This window comes from Hemiscyllium ocellatum, chromosome 16, assembly GCF_020745735.1.
Source record: "Hemiscyllium ocellatum isolate sHemOce1 chromosome 16, sHemOce1.pat.X.cur, whole genome shotgun sequence".
NCBI classification, from domain to species: Eukaryota; Metazoa; Chordata; class Chondrichthyes; order Orectolobiformes; family Hemiscylliidae; genus Hemiscyllium; species Hemiscyllium ocellatum.
The window spans coordinates 41,316,378-41,337,145 of NC_083416.1; positions in this window are offsets into that span (position 1 = coordinate 41,316,378).

Here is a 20,768-nt window from a genome sequence, read left to right on the forward strand (position 1 = left end):
TTTTTTCCCTCAGGATACTCCCTTAATTTGTTCCACTTCCTCCTCCCTCTCTGACAGCTGCATTAAAACCACAATTTTTCAGCTCCTTTCAGTTTCAAAGAAAAGTCATAGAGTCATAGCAATGTCATAGAGTCACAGAAACAGACCCTTCAGTCCAACTCGTTCATGCCAACCAGATATCCCAACCCAATCTAGTCCCACCTGCCAGCACCCGTCCCATATCCCTCCAAACCCTTCCTATTCATATACCCATCCAGATGCCTTTAAATGTTGCAATTTTACTGGCTTCCATCACTTCCTCTGGCAGCTCATTCCATACATGTACCACCCTCTGGGTGTCTCTTTTATATCTTTCCCCTCTCACCCTAAACCTGTGTCCTCTAGTTCTGGACTCCCTCACCCCAGGGAAAAGACTTTGTCTATTTATCCTATCCATGACCCTCATGATTTAATAAGTCTCTGTAAGGTCACCCCTCAGCCTCCAACACTCCAGGGAAAACAGCCTTAGTTTATTCAACCTCTCCCTACAATTCAAATCCTTCACCCCTGGCAGCATCCTTGTAAATCTTTTCTGAACCCTTTCAAGTTCCATAACATCTTTCCAATAGGAGGGAGACCATAATTGCACGCAATATTCCAACAGTTGTCTAACCAATGTCCTGTACAACCGTAACATGACCTCCCAACCCCTGTACTCAATACTCTGGCTAATAAAGGAAACCATACTAAATGCCTTCTTCAGTTTCCTATCTATCTGCAACTCCACTTTCAAGGGGCTATGAACCTGCACTCCAAGTTTCTTTGTTCAGCAACACTCCCTAGGACATTACCATTAAGTGTATATGTCCTGCTAAGATTGCTGGAATTAAAACATTAACTTTGCTCCACTCTTCACGGATGCTGCCAAACCAGTTGAATTTCTCCAGCATTTTTATTTTCTTTCAGATTTCCAGCATCCAAATTTTTTGTATTGATTAGACTCAGGTCTTAACCTGGAGTTGGTTGTTGTGTTGATGGCCTTCCAGACTCAATTCACTTGGAGGTAAAAGGCAGACTGAGGCAAGTTTACCCAGAAATTGCAATTAATGTTATCTTTCAAAGACCAGAGGAGGTTTGGTCATATGATTAAGGAAACAATTTCAATTTTGTAATTAGTTTCTATCCCTCTGGACAGAGATATGCTCTGTCTCTTAACAGACAGATGGTGGCCACATTCACTATTATTAACACTTAGGAAGATCAGATATAGATTCAGGTGAATTAGCATTAAAAGACTTTATTGAACATAGCTATGTACAAGAGACAGCAAGAGAGGACATCATTTGGGTACCATATGGGCAAAAGTTCTCATTTCATGTGATTTGATGTCAGAGCCTCTTTTGCAGGCATGAGTTTCAATCGCTGTCCCTTATTCATGGAAACATAAAGTCTGCTGTTCTTTTCTGTTTGTTGACTGCAATATTCACACAATGCAAAGGTGTGATATCCTCAGAGAATGCTGTCTAAGCTTTGCCCTGGTAATAGCTGCTGTAACTTTCCAGTCATAAAATTGCGTTATTTGATGGACTACATCCACGAGTTTGGTCCAGCAACACCAACATTAAAAATTAAACAAGAAAGTACAGATTTTGAAACAATATATGGATCTCTTTTATGTCTTATCAACATGGCAGTTTATGTTCGCAAAAGAATCTCTGGAGGGAGAACACAAATCTTCTTTTAAGTCTCAAATATAATCATGGAAAAGTAGGCCCTTGATAATAACATACTTCACCTGCAACATGATAATGATCTTTGAAAGGAAGTATTAGAAATAAATTGGAAACAAAATGCAAAACGTAAGCTCACAACACCTAGTTCGTCTGAACATCTTGCTGAGATTAATATTAGTAGGCAGTAGACGTATTCTAAATGTCCCACAATTGTCCAATGTTTCATCCAGCCTGTAGACCACAGTGCTAAACAGGAACATTTTATTGCTCCTATTACGTCTGTGGTTCACTAGAACCATAAATGGAACCCAAGTAGACAGACAGTAAACTTGAACAGGGAATATCTTATGTGGGTCCAGTCAGCTCCACAGTCTTTTTCAGACCGCCTCTCCTAGATTTCCCCCCTCCAGATCACCTGACTCACTGTCTTAAAGGGCCAACACACACACATCTACATACATTACAGCTCCTAGAGATTATCGACTTGTTGGTTATGATACACCCCCAAATTTCAATCAAGTTCCAGATGTGCAACCTGATATTGAAGCAAGTATGCAACCACTACCTGCCAAAAGTGAAATTTCTACCCAAACAAAAAGCCTTCATCCCCATATCTTTGAAATTGTTTTCAAACTACTCTTCCTTCTACACATTCAATAAGGAAAGCAATCTTCCATCTTTTGCGCTGCCTCGCCTACATGTGACTGCAGACCCACAATACGATTGAGTCCTAACTGCCCTCCAAACTGGCAACTCATTTTTAGTAGGCTCACTATCACCCACATAACAACAATTAGGCATGAACAGAAAATGCTGTCCTTATCAGCAATGCTTCCATCCCATGATTCGATATTAAAACTTACAACCATTTAAACACATTGAGCTGATGTTTCTTCTGCATTTAAGCCCAGAAAAAGAGAACATTTATATGTTTTAGCAGGTTGTGGAACATTGTAAGATCTACATATTCCTACCTGCCTTGATTTTATATTCATCCACCAAATTTCCTCTCCAAAAATATCTCCCCCACAAAGGTAATCAATCCCCTGACTCTAAATCATGTTAGACCATATTTGCATTTGTTCTATGAGGCCTCTCCCAGAATTGCAAGCAGAATTTCTGATGTACCCAGGAACAAAATCATTCTTCCATATCTTGACTGTATGTTTTTAGGAACTTCTAAAAACATATGCTCTCTTGACCCCCATTAGCTTTTAGGATCAAAATTAGTCAGAATGTATTCATCGCAGACACATCATTGTATTATTTAACATTAATACTCTTAGATTTGAACTGCATTAATCTACTAACATTCCCAAGTGTTGTTAGCAAATGATCAATGATTCCATCAAGTGTTTTTTTCTGTTCAGTTCCTTTTAATAGACTATCATGCATGGAGTATTCATGATTTGAGTTACCAGGCCCCAAGTTCAGATTTTAACATCTATTCAACTTAAATTATATCTGACAATTATGAATTTATTCAATTAACTATTGCATGTCAACTTGAAACCTATTAACTTTATGACTATTATTATGTACGACTTTTATCATTAATATAGATGCCACGATAATATGACTTATAAAACTTTTCATTGTATTTTTCATGTGACAATAAATTTCTATTGTATTGTATTTCATAATTGTCAAAGCTTGCTCATGTCATCTCCACTGTTTATCTGAGTTAAGCTCGAATTGATGACAGCATCACACAGAAAAGCTTACTGGAAGTGCCTTATTAATTTGATAACTCACATTTTATGTATATAACAAATTATATATGTTTTGAAAGAAAGTATGTTATCTACAGGCTAACCCATATGTCCCTGAACTGGAATAGTGGGCAATACCAGTAATTGTAAGAAAAAATGTTCTGCTCTTTGACAATACAAGTGCATGCAATTGAAAGAGGAGAAAAGAGCAGTTAGTCCAGCAAACATACTGCATACCATCATGACCAGATTATCATACCCTGGATATTTCTTCTTCCCTATCCACTCTCAGCCCAACTTCGTAGTCCTTCTTAGAAGAGCATCTCACATTGAGGAACACAAAATAAAGGAGCTTTTCTTGAAATATGTGCTGTATATAGGTCCCTGCAGGGTGTTAGTACTTTCATATTTGAGTCAGAAAGTTGTTAGTTCAAGACTGGCTTCAGAGACATGAGCACAAATTAGAGCTGACTCTTCAGCGATATACTGAAAAAATGCTGCATTGAGCAAATCAAACAAATGTGGGTTTGCACCATTCATTATCCCAATGTCTTGGGCTATTTTTAGCATCTGTATAAAATACAATGAACTGAATGGCAGTAGCAGTGACTTCATCCACATACCTGAAAAGCAGATGACAATACTACGGCAGTCATTTCTGAAACAATCAACAAAATTAAACAGCCATCCACTAATATTCCAGAAAGTTACATTGAAAGTCTTGGGAGTATACAAAGTCATGGAGAAATCCACCTGGATGCAGAGAATTCATTCAGAAACTTGGGCAGATCTCAAAATGTACTTCAATATGCATCAGTTTCCAGAATGACAGTGGTCTGCTGCAATCTTTGGACACACTGCACAGCTGACAGAAGCTCCAGGAAGAGGAAGGAAATCATTCTGTATCTTCTGTGGACGAGGAGAAACAAGAGGAGCCCAAGAAAGAACATCAAGATGTGACAAGAGTACCTGTACCTGCTTAAATCGCTGCCAGTGACGCTGAGAATGAATTAAAGCACACCTCCCCTCTACCTGAGACAATGAAACTCTCTGATTCACCATTACTGACTGCACTAAGTACTCTTCTGCAACCTCAGCCTCAGGACAAAGCAATTCGAAAGTCGACAATCTACCCTGTTATTGGTACCTATTGCTTGTCTTTTAACACTATTAAGACTATTTACCACAAGGCAGTAAGCCACTGGGGAGGTGGTACTGGTAAGCAAGGAGGGATAATGGAGCTTTTCATTAATGTTTTAGCTTAATAAATGTTGAACTGAATCAGTAACAATTTGATATAGTCTTAAAATGCTTAAAAATTGTACAGTCATTGGAAGTTACAAATATAATAACCTGCAATTGATTGCAAGAAAGTATGCCCCCAGTATTTATTGGAGTCACTTTTCTCAGTATGTGTTGGGAGGAAAGGTCTGTCATTCCAAACCAAGAGGTTCATTGCTTAATAGCTGGTTTGATCACAGGCCTTACTCTCTATGAGATGGCATAGCAGTATACACACAGATACAGGCAATCCTGTAGCGTAGATTCCTTATAATAAAGTACTAATATTCATATCATATTGGATTATTACCTTTCTATTAGTCTTACACAAAACTGATTAAAGTGCAACAGTTTTCAAAATTTGAACAGATTGATTACTGAGAAAAACTTATTGAAGGTCTTTAATAAAACCAATTTATATCTAGTCAATCTCAATGATTCCTTGATCAACAGGTAGATTTGAATTTTGAAATCTCAGCATGATTGGGAAAACTTCCTTTGTCAGCAAAACCTCTAATTGATTTCCTAGTACAATAGTTTCAGTTCTTGGCTTGCTGCCCAGAAAAAGCCTGCACTTGCACAATGAATATGCTAAGGTGAACTATAATGCACAGGAGAAATGAATTTGAAGAACATCAGCTGCCTTTAGTGAAATGCAATATTTCTGCTCTTAAGCGAAAAGAAAATAACTTATTCTTCCTGTGCATAATTATTGCTACTGAGGCTAAATTTCAACTTTGATAATTGGCCTGTTTTACTTCCTTTTAATATGTATTCAGGTGCACAGATTTTACTTCTGCTTCTACCTACTATCAGTCATAATCATGGAATTCCTACTGTGTATGTAAGCCATTCAGCCCATCAGGCCCAGACTGACCCTCCTAAGAGCATTCCATCCAGACCCACTCCCAACCCTATCCCTGTAACCCTGCATTTCCCAAGGCTTATCCACCTAGCCTGCACATCCTTGGACACTATGGGCAATTTAGCATTGCCAATCCACCTAAGCTGCACATCTTTGGACTTTGGGATTTGGGATTTAACTGGAGCTCCCAAAAGAAACGCAAGCAGACACAGGGAGGATGTGCAAATAGACAGTTGCTGAGGATGGAATCAAACCCATGTCCCTGGTCCTGTGAGGCAACAGTGCCAATCACTGATGCATCATGCCACCCAAATGAGCAGATACCATGTGCCTACCACATTGGAAAGCTGCCTAGCATTTGAGAAAGATGAGCTGTGGCAGAATATTTCAGATAATGTTTTGCTATCTATGAGCCAGGCTGTCAAAGTAAGCACATCAAATATTTTCCACAATAATCATAATAATATTTGAAAGGAAGTCTGAATCTATTCCAAACCATTCTTACCTAAAGAAATGTTTAGTCTTGCCTCAAATGGATGCATCGATTGTAAATAGGATATCTGTTAACAAATTCAGCCATGAATTGGGCACAACATAGTTGCAGTTATGCCCCACAGAGCCTTATTACTGTTGGGGAGAAACAGGCATTCTTAACCCTAATCTTGTCAAGCATTCAACATCTGGGAAGCACAGAGCAGTGCCTTTATTACTGATTTCAATGCAACCTGCATCTGGCATATAACTCACATTTTGCAGCTGCACCATTCTACTGCAGATACTAATCAGACAATTTGTTGTGTAACAGTGTCATTAATCAACTTTCCTTACCCTTACTAAGAGCCATTAGTCAGTATTTTTAGCCAATTGAAAATGGATTTTGGAGTACTTTACCCAAACAGGAAAAGCTATTTGCTCTGCATTTTCTTCCCTGAGCTATCCAGAGCGAAAATGCTCTCCCTGTGTTCTTCTTAATGATGTCCATTGCATGTATTGAGGAGTAGGAGCATTCTGAAAATGATTGAAAAGAACAGGGAAATATTTAGAACTTACAAACCTCTTGTGTACACCCATATAGTGTTGATGATCTTATAAAAAAGATTCTTCATTACCTAACAATCTGGCAGATCTCAATTTAGATTTTTCTATTTTTTAGAACTTTTGTCTATTAGAAAACCCCAATAAGTGTTAATTGTACTATTATCAATTTTAATATTTCTTGGAGAAGCATTGTAAATATAACCATGTTTCCAACCAAAATTTTGTTCATGTTTTTAAACTGTTAATTCACATTTGAGTTCCAACTGCCTAAGTTTCATCACGTAGAGTCATAGAGATGTATACCACAGAAACAGACCCTTCGGTCAAACTCGTCCACAATGACCAGACATCCCAACCCACTCTCAGCACCCGGCCCATATCCCTCCAATCCCTTCGGGACTACCCCACACCAGGGAAAAGACTTTGTCTATTTATCATATCTATGCCCCTCATGATTTTATAAACCTCTATAAGGCCACCCCTCAGCCTCGGAAGATCCAGAGAAAACAGCCCCAGCCTATTCAACCTCTCACTATAGCTCAAATCCTTCAACCCTGGCAACATCTTTGTAAATCTTTTCTGAACCCTTTCAAGTTTCACAAAATCCTTCCAAAAGGAAGGAGACTGGAATTGCATGCTATATTCCAAAAATGGCCTTGCCAATGTCCTGTACTGCCACAACATGATCTCCCAACTCCTGTACTCAATGCTCTGATCAATAAAGGAAAGCATACCAAACGCCTTCTTCACCATCCTAACTACATGCAACTCTACTTTCAAGGATGAACCTGCACTCCAAGGTCTCTTTGCTCAGCAACACTCCCTCGGACCTTACCATTAAATATGCTAAGATTTGGTTTCCCAAAATTCAGCACCTCGCATTTATCTAAACTCCACCTGCCATTTCTCAGCCTATTGACCCATCTGATGAAGATGCCATTATAATCGGAGATAACCTTCTTCACTGTCCACACACTCCTTCTGTCACTGTTCAGAAAAGATTTACAAAGATGTTGCCAGGGTTGAAGGATTTGAGCTATAGTGAGAGGTTGAATAGGCTGGGGCTGTTTTCTCTGGATCTTCCGAGGCTGAGGGGTGGCCTTATAGAGGTTTATAAAATCATGAGGGGCATAGATATGATAAATAGACTTTTGGTGTCATCTGCAAATTTACTAACCATACCTTTTATGCTCACCTCCAAATCATTTATATAAATGACAAAAAGTAGTGGACCCAGCTCCAATTCTTGTGGCATTCCACTGGTCACAGGTCTCCAGTCTGAAAAACAACCTTCCACCACCACCCTCTATCTTCTACCTTTGAGCCAGTTCTACCTTTGGTTAGTTCTCCCTGTATTTCATGAGATCTAACCTTGCCAATCAGTCTCCCATAGAGAACCTTGATGAATGCCTTGATCCTGTCTACAACTCTGCCCTCATCAATCCTCTTTGTTACTTCTTCATAAAACTCATGAGACATGATTTTTCATGCACAAAGCCATGTCAACTATCCCTAATCAGTCCTTGCCTTTCCAAATACATGTACACCCTATCCCTCAGGATTCTCTCCAATAATTTTCCCACCACTGACGTCAGGCTCACCAGTTTGTAGTTCCTGGGCTTGGCCTTACCACCTTTCTTAAATAGTGGCACCATGTGAGCCAACCTCCAGTCTTCTGACACCTCATCTGTCACTATTGACGATTCCAATATCTCAGCAAAGGGCCCAGCAATCACATTCCTAGCTTCCCACAGAGTTCTAGGGTATGCCTGATCAGGTCCTGGGGATTTATCCACTTGTCTTGATATCTCAGTGAACTTTGTTGAAGTCCATTTTTGAAATAAAATTATTTTCTCCGATCATTTTAACTACTGGAAATAATATGTTTCTTCTGCCCTCAAAAGGAATTTTATGTTAGGTTTGCAATATTCAGCAAACATATCAAATGAATAAAAAGGAGATAACATATAGGAACTGGAATAGGGCACTTGGCACTGTGAGCCTTCTCTGCCATTCAATATAATCTTAGCAGATTCTCTGTCTCAAATCCACTTTGCCATTCTGAGCCTCTATCCTTTAATTCCTTAATGTCCAAAAATCTGTGGATTTCTATGTTAAAAATTCTCAACAATAGTCTCCTGAGTAAGGGAATTACAAAGATCACTATCCTTTGAGTTAAGAAATGAGTTAATGTTTCATGTCCAATATGAGTCCTCTTCTTTTTTCTCTCTACAGACACTGCCAAACCCGCTGAAATTATCCAGCATTCTCTGTGTTTATTTCCTTGATTTCTGGTTATCAGCCGAGTGAATCTTCTCTGGACTGCCTCTGATGCAGGTACATCTTTCTTTAGATGAGGCCCCTGAATCTGTTCACAGTATTCCAGCTGTGCTCTGACTAGTGCCTTGTATAATGTACCAAATACTCTATTCTTTTATATTCCATTCCCTTTAAAGTTAATGTCAACATTCCATTTGTCTTCCCTATTACTGACTGAACTTTTGCTAAATTATTTTGATTCATGGAAGAGGACACCCAAATCCCTGTTCCATCATTTTCTGCAGTTTTTTTGTCCATTTAAATAATATTCAGCTCCCCTCTCCTTCCTGCCACAGTATATAACTTCACATTTTCTTACTTTATATTCCATCTGCCAAACCTTTGTGTAGTCACTTAACCTAGTTATATCTCCCTGCAGACATTGTGAGTATGCAACATCACAGCAGAATGGCTTCTAAAGATAACTTCAAATTTGTCTTTCAATTGCATAAATTTCTGTATAAATGTTTAAATGCAGGAGTGTCTTTTTGTTAAAATGGAAGCTATTATTTCAGCGTAGCAAACTGTTGTCATTACACCAGAAATCATCTTGAGATGGCAGGAGAGAAAGGAGCAGTAGTACTGTGAAAAAACATTTACTGGAGGAGGACAGCATAATTTAACAAACCCCTGTGTGATCAAAGATACAATGCTGTGAGACTTGGCAATAAGAACATGGTGTAATCTCAGAGCAGAAAGAAATAATAATGGTTTGAATTTCTAAACTAGATTGACCAGTACTAGGGTTGGAAAAAATAAGTAATTGTTGAGTACAGAAAAAGCTTCAAATGCATTATTAATATTGTGAGTTAAATGCGATTTTTATTCTAATACCTTGCATTTAAACATTTTTGAAAATGGTGTTATCCTTTGAGCTACATGCAACACTTATTAAATTTTATTTTTGTTCTGCAGTAGCTCCAGATATTCTCTCGATTATAGGTTCGAGTTTTGCATCACTGCATGTTTCTGTTGAAATTAAATTGTTTGCAAAATCATTTTGCTATTACTTGTACAAAATAATTTACTTTTTCTTCGAAATGAATCCATTTGTTAGCCCAAGATTAAAAACAATTAAGATATAAGCAGACTACAAAATGGAAAAACATCATGATTATCTGAATTGACAAAGATCTTACTTAAACATTTCAATTTATTTGAGACACATGACATTTCTACACTAATGAATCTAATGAACAATGCTTAAAGGAATCAGAGCAGATAGTTTCAAAAAAGTCCTTTTCACATCAGAAAATGTTTTACCTGTTGCATTTCCAGCTACCTATAGATTCACATACAACCAGCTCATTAAAGGATCTATACTCTTGTGTTCCCTCATCTCTGAGCTGCTTGAGAACCATCCTCCCATTCTGCAGCATAACATACCAGTTGCAAAATTGTGTTGTGGGTGGAATTTTATGGGTATCTGAGTGATGTGGGCTTCTGAGAGATGTGTGGCAGAATCAGATGAGTGAAGCCAACCTCTGTGTCAGGAGTATCCCATTCCATATTTTATGTTTTTGCCAAATGCCATAGTGTATTTCACACCAGACAGTGGTGACTTACAAATTAAGGGGAATTATTGCTTGCTAAACTCCTTGGTGATGGCACATCTCATCTCAGTAATAGTTAACTTCTTATCTCATCTGGAAACAAGTTAGATTTCAGGAAAACTCAACATGGAAGTCACAGCAAGTGTCCAGTAAATTCAACTCACTGCTTGCTCTGAAGAACTTCCCTGTTTACATTGAGCAGCAACATCTTGGGGCATGTTTCATGAGCATATTCAATATTTCAGAAACTCCACCATCATTTCAGATGATGACTTGTTCCAATGGTAGCAAAATCCCAGCAGAGGTGGTGTGATGGCAAAGTACTATACAGTCAAAGTGGCATTGCCTTGGTCATCTTTTGCCTTGGATGACATGAAATCTCAGTCTTAGATGGCATCAGGTCAACAATCAAGACGCCCCCAAGTCTCACAACTATCCAGAAGACACATATCAAAAATATAATGAAAAACTCTGTACTTGCCTGAATAGATCCAGCCATATTAGACAGAGTAGTTAAGAAGGCATTTTGCATACCTGCCTTCATCTCTCAGACTTTTGAGTATAAGAGTTGAGATGTGATGTTGAGGTTGTACAGGATATTGGTGAAGCCTCTTCTGGAGTACTGTGCCCAGTTCTGGTCATCCTGTTATAGAAGGATACTATTAAGTTAGAGAGGGTTCTGAAAAGATTGACCAGGATGTTACCAGGAATGGAAAGTTTGAGTGATAAGGAGAGGCTGGTAGGCTGAGAGTTTCTTGACTGGAGTGTAGATGGTTGAGGAGTGACCATGTAGAAGTTTATAAAATCATGATGAGTATAGGTAAGATGAATGCCAGGTAACTTTTCCCTAGGATTGGGTATTTGAAGACTAGGAGACATGTTTTTAAATGTGACAGGAAAAAGATTTTAAAAAGACATGACAGATAACTTTTTTACACAGAAAGTGGTTGATATGTGGAATGCACTTCCAGAGCAAGTAGTGGATATGAGTAGAGTTACAATGTTTAAAATATGTTTAGATAAGTACACAAACAATGGATGTTTGGAGGGACATGGGCCAAGCACAAGTCGGTGAAACTTGTTTAGTTTGGGATTATGGTTAGCATGGTAGGACCAAAGGGTCTTTTTCCATGCTGTTTGACTCTGTGATTCTCCATATTAAAACCTTGATACCGCCCAAGACAAAACAGCCGACAATATCATCACCTATTTCAACACCTTCAACATTCACTTCATCTACCACAAACGTGCCATGCTAGCAAGTTGCTTCCAACAGCATTTTCTAAATTTGAGAGCTCCATCGTATAGAAGGACAAAAGAAGCAGATGCATGGAAACACCATTACCTGTAAGTTTCCCTCCAAATCAGACACCATTCTGTCATGGAAATGTATCACCATTTTTTTTATGGCTGAATGGAAAATCTTAGAACTGCAATGTACCTACATCTGATGGATTTTTATCAGTTCAAAATTATTGTATCGCAATGACAGACAATTGTTTTCAATCACAATCTCTGAGGCAGCAACGATGACTGTTGAAAAAGGGCTCTCATGAGGCCCAAAATTTTCCCAAGTAGAGCATCAATGGCATTGCTTTTGCTGCCCCAATTGGCCATTTTTGTGTCTGATTGACCATTTAGTTCAGTGATCCAATGGCTAATCCGGGACTTCCTTGGCATGCTCATAATTGAGGAGGGACTTTGAATGGCTAAATGACAGGAGAGTCTGAGGATTAGCACTGAGGATCTTTTACACGTAAACTCCATGGTCCCCTCAGAATCTTCAAAACTATCACGGACAAGCCACCATTCCATGCTCAACAACTCCCCTCTCTTCTTAAAAACTTTGAACTTCCTTCACACTCCTCCAACGGTATTCCACACACACACACACACACACACACACACACACTATAGTTCATTACAATCTCTCTAATGCATGACATTTATAAAATTATGGGTCTTGGATAGGAGGAGCGAACTAAATTACAATTCAGATAAGTTCCATCTTGAAGTTATAATGGTTCAGCATTTCAGTGTGGCTAAATAAATATGCTTGCTATTTACTTAGACCAAGATTGCTGTCAATTCAATGCCATGGTTTCCATGCACTTCTAAGACTAGGTTGGTCCTAAATCAGCTGAGATCCAATCTCTGAAATATGACACATTTTGACCAATTGATGTATTCTGTATATATTGTAGGAAATCAAAACCTGAAAATGTGTTGCTACAAAAGCACAGCAGATCAGGCAGCATCCAAGGAGCAGGAGAGTTGATGTTTCGGGCATGACCCCTTCTTCAAGAATAAGGAAAGTGTGTCCAGCAGGCTAAGATAAGAGGTAGGGAGGAGGGACTTGGGGGAGGGGCGTTGGAAATGTGATAGGTGGAAGAAGGTCAAGGTGAGGGTGATAAGCCAGAGTGGGGGTGGGCGCGGAGAAGTCAGGAAGAAGATTGCAGGTTAGGAAGGCAGTGCTGAGTTCGAGAGATTTGACTGAGACAAGGTGGGGGAAGGGGAAATTAGGAAACTGGAGAAATCTAGGTTAATCTCTTGTGGTTGGAGGGTCCTAGGCGGAAGATGAGACGCTCCTCCTCCAGCCGTCGTGTTGCTATGGTCTGGCGATGGAGGAGTCCAAGGTGGAGTGGGAAGGGGAGTTGAAGTGTTGAGCCACGGGGTGGTTGGGTTGGTTGGTTGGGTGGTCCGGTTGTCCCAATGGTGTACCCTGAAACGTTCCGCAAGTAGGCGGCCTGTCTCTCCAATATAGAGGAGGCCACATCGGGTGCGGCGGATGCAGTAAATGATGTTTGTGGAGGTGCAGGTGAATTTGTGGTGGGATATGGAAGGATCCCTTGGAGCCTTGGAGGGAAGTAAGGGGGAGGTGTGGGCGCAAGTTTTGCATTTCTTGCAGTTGCAGGGGAAGGTGCTGGGAGTGGAGGTTGGGTTTGTGGGGGGTGTGGACCTGACGAGGGAGTCACGGAGGGAGAGGTCTTTTCGGAACGCTGATAGGGGAGGGGAGGGAAATATATCTCTGGTGGTGGGGTCTGTTTGGAGGTGGCGGAAATGACGACGGATGATACGATGTATGTGGAGGTTGGTGGGGTGGTAGGTGAGGACCAGTTCTGTCCTGGTGGCGATTGGAGGGGCGGGGCTCAAGGGCGGAGGAGCGGGAAATGGAGGAGATGCAGTAGACGGCATCATCGATCACGTCTGGGGGGAAATTGCAGTCTTTGAAGAAGGAGGCCATTTGGGTTGTATGGTATTGGAACTGATCCTCCTGGGAGCAAATGCGGCGCAGACGAAGGAATTGGGAGTGTAGGATGGCGTTTTTACAGGGGTCAGGGTGAGAGGAGGTGCAGTCTAGGTAGCTGTGGGAGTCGGTCGGTTTATAGTAAATGTCCGTGTTGATTCGGTTGCCCGAGATAGAAATGGAAAGGTCTAGGAAGGGGAGGGAGGAGTCTGAGATGGTCCAGGTAAATTTGAGGTCGGGGTGGAAGGTGTTAGTAAAGTGGATGAACTGTTCAATCTCCTTGTGGGAGCACGAGGCAGCGCCGATACAGTCATCGATGTAGTGGAGGAAAAGGTGGGGGGTGGTGCCAGTGTAGCTGCAGAAGATGGACTGCTCCACATATCCTACAAAGAGGCAGGCATAGCTGGGGCCCATGCGGGTGCCCATGGCTACTCCTTTGGTTTGGAGAAAGTGGGAGGATTGGAAAGAGAAGTTGTTCAGGGTGAGGATCAGTTCAGTCAGTTGAAGGAGGGTGTCAGTGGAAGGGTACTGGTTGGTGCGGCAGGAAAGGAAGAAGTGGAGGCCGTTAAGTCCTTTGTGATGGGGGATGGAGGTGTACAGGGACTGGATATCCATGGTGAAGATAAAGCTTTGGGGACTGGGGAAGCGATAATCATGGAGGAGGTGGAGGGCGCGGGTGGTGTCCCGAACATAGGTGGGGAGTTCTTGGACTAAGGAGGACAGGACCGTGCCGAGGTATGCAGAGATGAGTTCTGTGGGGCAGAAGCAGGCTGAGACAATGGGTCGGCCGGGGCAGTCAGGTTTGTGGATTTTGGGCAGGAGGTAGAAACGGGCGGAACGGGGTTGTGGGACTATGTGGTTGGATGCACTGGATGGGAGATCCTATGAGGTGATGAAGTTATGGATGGTCTGGGAGATGATGGTTTGGTGGTGGGAGGTAGGGTCATGGTCAAGGGGGCAGTAGGAGGAGGTGTCCGCAAGCTGGCGTTTATCCTCAGCGGTGCAAAGATCGGTGCGCCAAACTACTACCGCGCCTCCCTTGTCTGCAGGTTTGATAGTGAGGTTGGGGTTGGAACGGAGGGCTGTACATTCTGAGGGTGAAAGATTGGAGTGGGTGAGAGGGGTGGAGAGGTTGAGGCGGTTAATGTCGCAGCAGCAGTTGGCTATGAAGAGATCGAGGGCAGGTAAGAGGCCAGCATGGGATGTCCAGGTGGACGGGGTGTGTTGGAGGCGGGTGTCAGGTGGATGGGGTGTGTTGGAGGCAGGATTCAGCAACACATTGTTCCAGCAACACATTTTCAGCTCTGATCTCCAGCATCTTCAGTCCTCACTTTCTCCTAGGAAATCAAAACCTACCTCAAAGCCAGTGAAACATAAATATGAATTTCAAAGCATCTTGTCACATCTTTCATCAACTTAATAACCACCTGTAGTTACTCTGAAATAAAATACTAGTTGTGAAGACAAATATATTTATAATTTTATGTCCAGTAAAGGATAATTGACCAATTATCCCTCATTTAGGTCATCATCTTTGAGGTTCAAGATTGATTGTCTCTATCAGTGGGCGGCACGGTGGTTAGCATCGCTGCCTCACAGCGCCTGAGACCCAGGTTCAATTCCCGACTCAGGCGACTGACTGTGTGGAGTTTGCACATTCTCCCCGTGTCTGCGTGGGTTTCCTCCGGGTGCTCCGGTTTCCTCCCACAGTCCAAAGATATGTGGGTCAGGTGAATTGGCTATGCTAAATTGCCCGTAGTGTTAGGTTAGGGGAATGGGTGGGTGGCGGGTCGGTGTGAAGTTGTTGGGCCGAAGGGCCTGTTTCCACACTGTAAGTAATCTAATCTAAAAACAGAAGACCCTCCTCCAGTATTGCTTTGGGACTATATCATTTATCTGAATCACTAGGACAGGCTTTATTTGATGCAAAAAAAAACTCTGATAAATAAATAATGAACTTTTGGAATGATCTTCAAGTGTTTTTAAGAACAGTACAGTCATAATTTAGAAGTAGTTTTATGTGAGAATATTTATTTTAGCTACATAGATATTTTGTTGCCTTTTTTTAAAGCATCAATTACGATACATGGTGGTACAATCAGACCGGTTATTAGGACTGAATTTAACTATATGTCATCAGTAATATTCTGCATCTGTTACTAAACACAATGTAATTTATCAGAGGGTTAAGTTATTACTCAAGTAAACACATGTAATATATATATTAAAGACAATAGTTTTCTGTGTGATGTTGTTCTTTTGGAAATCTATAATCAGTAATGCAATTGTTGCACTCCAATAATCTCCAAACTTAGAAAAAAAAACTGCAAAATTTATCACAGCAGAGTTCATACAAGGAATTAATAGGTATTTGGTAACATATACAAATGCCAAACAGAAATACAAGAACTTTATTCCCAGGTAGAATTATTCCGCCCTCCCAGAAGGAATCTATTTTAGGCACTCAGAATCTCGGCTATTGCTTGTCAAGCTTACAGGATATGTATATAGTCTTTCCTGGAGAAGGCCTGCCACATCACAGGGCAATCAGCCAAAGGATCTGGAAATGTGCCCTGATGAGGGGGTGGAAAAAGACAGATTAGGGGAGGGGCCTTTCGAAGAAAGCAAAGGAGTTGGATCCCAATAGCAATGATCTAACTGATGTTTAGTCAAGCACTGTGACCAGGATTACAGCAATTGTGATTTTCACATAATGACAGGGAACCACACAACTGGGTTAATATCAGTGGCAAGTTGGTTGAAGTCTATAAGTGGTCTTTAAGTAACCACTAAAGAGCTTTAATAATAGCGAATTGGGAAGGACAACCATGGAGCCTTCTGCCAGAACATAATTCAGGCACAAGTGAGAATGTGGCAGGGATTGGAGACACCATCGTCCCATAAAATGAATTGTCCATTCCACCTTCATAATTCTACCTCCAGTTTCATTTAAAGCCAATTTTGCCCATGGAGAAGTAGAAACCTATTTCCTCAGTAGGTATGTAGATATTAAATTTCTGCTTAAAGCGTGACTTGTAAATGATATTTAATAACAGAGAAAAATGAAGCTCTTGGCACAGTAATAAAAATCAATTAAAGAAAATCTGGTGACTGTGCTGGAAGTAGAAAATGCCTAGAATATATAAAAGAGTATGCAATGGTCAACAGCATCAAAGACAGCAGAATGGCAAAAAAAAAATCTCACAGTAGGCAATTCAAATCTATTATTTAAACAATTGCAAAGTAACTTGGAGTTGTTCAGTCATTAATCCCCACTAAAATTCCCTACTTTAACAGTGTCGCATCAATTATAGAAGTGTTAACACATTAGTTTCTAATGAGAAATTTGGGGATAATTGTAAGGAACAAACTAGAATGAAGGGTTTTAAATTATAGTAATTATCCAAGATTAAACGTAACCAATCCAGCTAAAGGCTACACACTTGCATTGTAGCAAAATTAAAGAAGGGGTCTCTTCGGTTTAGGGGTAATGTTCTGCTTCTGCCTAGAAGGTCTGGGTTTAGATCCCACCTGTTCCAAAGGTGTGTCATAACACATTTGAAAAAGTTGATTTAAAAACAGAAAGAACAGAAATTTGATTCTATGAGGTGTTAGGTTAAATGCAGAAACCTATGACACTGAAATAAAGGAACCCCATAGAGAAAATGAATAAGTTGATGTTATGATCAAGGTCATTATATTTTTTTAAATTTGGAAACGTGGGTTCTATCATGGATAGAACTATGTTAACCTTTAATTTTGATTTGCATATAGAAAAGGAAAAGGATCATTTTAGTTTCATTTTAAATTATGAGTTCTGTGAGTGGTATTGGCTTTTTCATGAGTTTGTTTACATGCATTTGAATGAGGCATTTAGAAAAACCCTATTGAGGTGAATACAGGAGTTCCCTGATTAGAAAACAAGGTTAGATGAAAGGAAAATAATTGAGCTGTTGCCAAGTAATAAGGTGTCCAATGACTGAGGGAACAGAGACAGAGACACCAACATGGCAGCTTTGAGAAATAAAAAGAGCTACCAGAAAGGTGAGAGAGATGTAAGTCTTCTCAAAACTCGCTGACAGAAGTCATTTAGATAGAAAAGATATGTAAAAATCAAAATGTGGTTTTGTGTTTTTTCTGTTGTGTGCAATAAACTTTACACCACACACCCAATATCTTTTATATTCCTATTATCCACTAACCCCCACCTATGACCTGGTCAAAAGAAAGCACAGAGGTCCAAAGCTGACTGACAGCAAACCCATATCCTGCTCTGAAGCCCTAACCAAACTGATATCAATCCCAACAATGTATTCACTTGCACTGCAATTGCTCCACCAATCACAGGCAGGTTCTTTGTCATGTTCACTGTTGTAGGCTCATTAATAAAGCTCATCAACAGTAAATGCTTGAGTGAAACTATCTATGATTGGATGTCTATGACAAGATGTCTGATTGGGGAAACAATTCTTCTCTTGTGCAGTAGGACAATCTTGCTTTGAATGGCCATTATTTGAAGAAACCACTTCATTGAGTGGTAGTGCTGCACCTGAAGGCATGGACCCCAATGGTCAGCACCATCTTCATTGCCCTCTCATAGGTCCTGATGCATTACATAGAGTCATACAGCATGCAAACAGACCCTTCAGTCCAACCAGTCCACACTGACCATGTTCCCAACTAAACTAGTCCCACCTGCCTGGTCTTGGCCCAGATCTCTCCAAACCTTTCCTATTCGTTAACTTATCTAAATATCTTTTAACCATTGTAACTAGACTTTCATCCATTGCTGGCAGTTCATTCCCCACACGAACCACTCTCTGTATAAAAACAAAAACTGACCCTCATGTTCTTTTAAAATCTTTCTCTTCTCACCCTAAAAATGTGGCCTTTCGTTTTGAACCCTCCCATTTTAGGGTAAAAATGCATCTTGTGTAGCAAGCTAATTCCTGGATGATCTTGTGACCTGTTTGCCATTCTTTCAAAATGATAATATTCCTTTCCTCAGAAGATGGAATTATTTTCATCTTCATCTGTTCATCCTTCATATGCATATCTTGCCTTTAGGAAAATTCACCTTTAAGCACTCTAGCTGCTATGTATATACAATGTTGCAACTCTTCTTGGCAGCTCGTCTACTATTTGTCTGCAAGCAACACACACACAGATAACTGATATGCTGGAATGTCTGCTTCATAACTTGTAATATATTTTACTGTTTTAAATGAACTAATTCAAAGTGTTAATCAGTCCCTGATAAGTGACAGTTTATTATTCCAAAATTATTAACCTAATGACTTTACCTAAGGAATTGACTTTGTACTTTTATCATGAGTTTTATTTTTAGTAGTAACCCTTACTCAATTTTTATAAAGGATTAATTTTTTAAAGTCTTCAACTGTCTTTTATTTTGTTGATGTCCAAATGTAATCATTTTCCATATGTTCATACCTGCTATTGGATATCAGTGTGCTCATTCCTAGATGTTACTTAACTGCTTCCATGGCATTTGTAACTGCCTTTCATAACAAACAATGACACTGTGTCATTGAAAAAATCCTGGACAAGTCCAGAAATTACAAGTCTCATCCCTCCTTCTCAGAAGCGGCACTTCTCCTTTCCGTGGAAGTGGGAATGTATTTGGGATGGAATATACAGGTGCATATTTTAGTGAGACCGTTAACCCTTTAAATCATGAGTTGTCTGCATTCAAGTCAAATTCTAGTAGCCCAGGAGTGTGAAATCCAAAGTGTGTCATGTAGACCGGCAAAAGCTGATATGAATTTTATGCATTTCTTTGGAGAGCTAGGGTATCCCTTTACAGAGGCGAAGTATTCATTTGTATTTTGTCCAGGGATATATTGAAGGGTGGTGAGGTGCCCTTCACGACAATTAAAGGTAGGAATAAGAGTGCTGAAAAATTTATTAACTCTTTAGCTGGCAAGCTTGTTGGGACTGTCATCAGAGCTGTCAAAATCAATGCCAAGAGATCTTGCCATGAAAACTTGGGAAACATGTCAAGATGTCTAAAGGACATATTGAAACTGTCAAGAGGATCTGAGGTTCAAAGACTCCGTCAAATGGATCAATCAAACATTTGAGGCATTTAAAGGTCCAGACTTATAAATCTTTGACAATAAAAAGTCTGGAATGCTAGAAGTCATTTTTACCATTTCATGCTGTCTGTTCACATAAGTCCGAGAGGTTTCCATTCCAAAAATGTTGCTGTGTGACTGATTTAACAACCACTGTCATTACAGTGTGCCTGCTATTTCATAGTTTAATTGACTGTTACAAGTGGTTATAGACATTTTGAAATGAAATAATAAATTAATCTTGATGCTTTTTCTTTGATGGGATTGTGCACTTGAATAAAATATTTGTTCTTGTAAGGCATTTTACAAACGTTGGAAATACATTTTCATGAATGAATGGTTTTTTTTATCAGTTTAAAGATATCTCCAATACACACTTGGAACTTTACTTAAAATAACTTTATTTTATCTCATCTCTTCATGGTCTCTGAGGCCTGTGCATAGTGAATAGTAGGTGAGTTGGCATGGTGAATGAAAAGGCAAAGAGTTACACCATTTGGCATGATTTGTCACTAAGTTGGTGTGGAGGTTATAAAGAACCACAGAAGTGTGTAGAAGATTGTAAATTGACAAAGGGGCAATAATGAATCATGAAACAGTGAATATGAGGATAAAATAAAATGGGACTTGGGTCATAGGTTGGCACAGAACGTAAAAGGGGTTATGTAGAGGTGGCATGGGTAAGCATGGATGGGATGATGAAAAAGTGTGAGGAATCGGTCTGGAAGGCTGAGTTTTGTTTTACTTTCTTTTTCTGAGCTATACCATACCACAATATGAATGCAGAGCTTCTATCCAGTTTGCCTCCACATACAACAGTCTCCAATCCCAAGTTACCTGTATAAATATTAATGTACCCTATTTCCCCCATTTATACTGAAATTTCAGTGTCCAAGAAGCTGTATTGAAAATTCAACTTGTGCATCCAAGAATTCTATGAATCAAT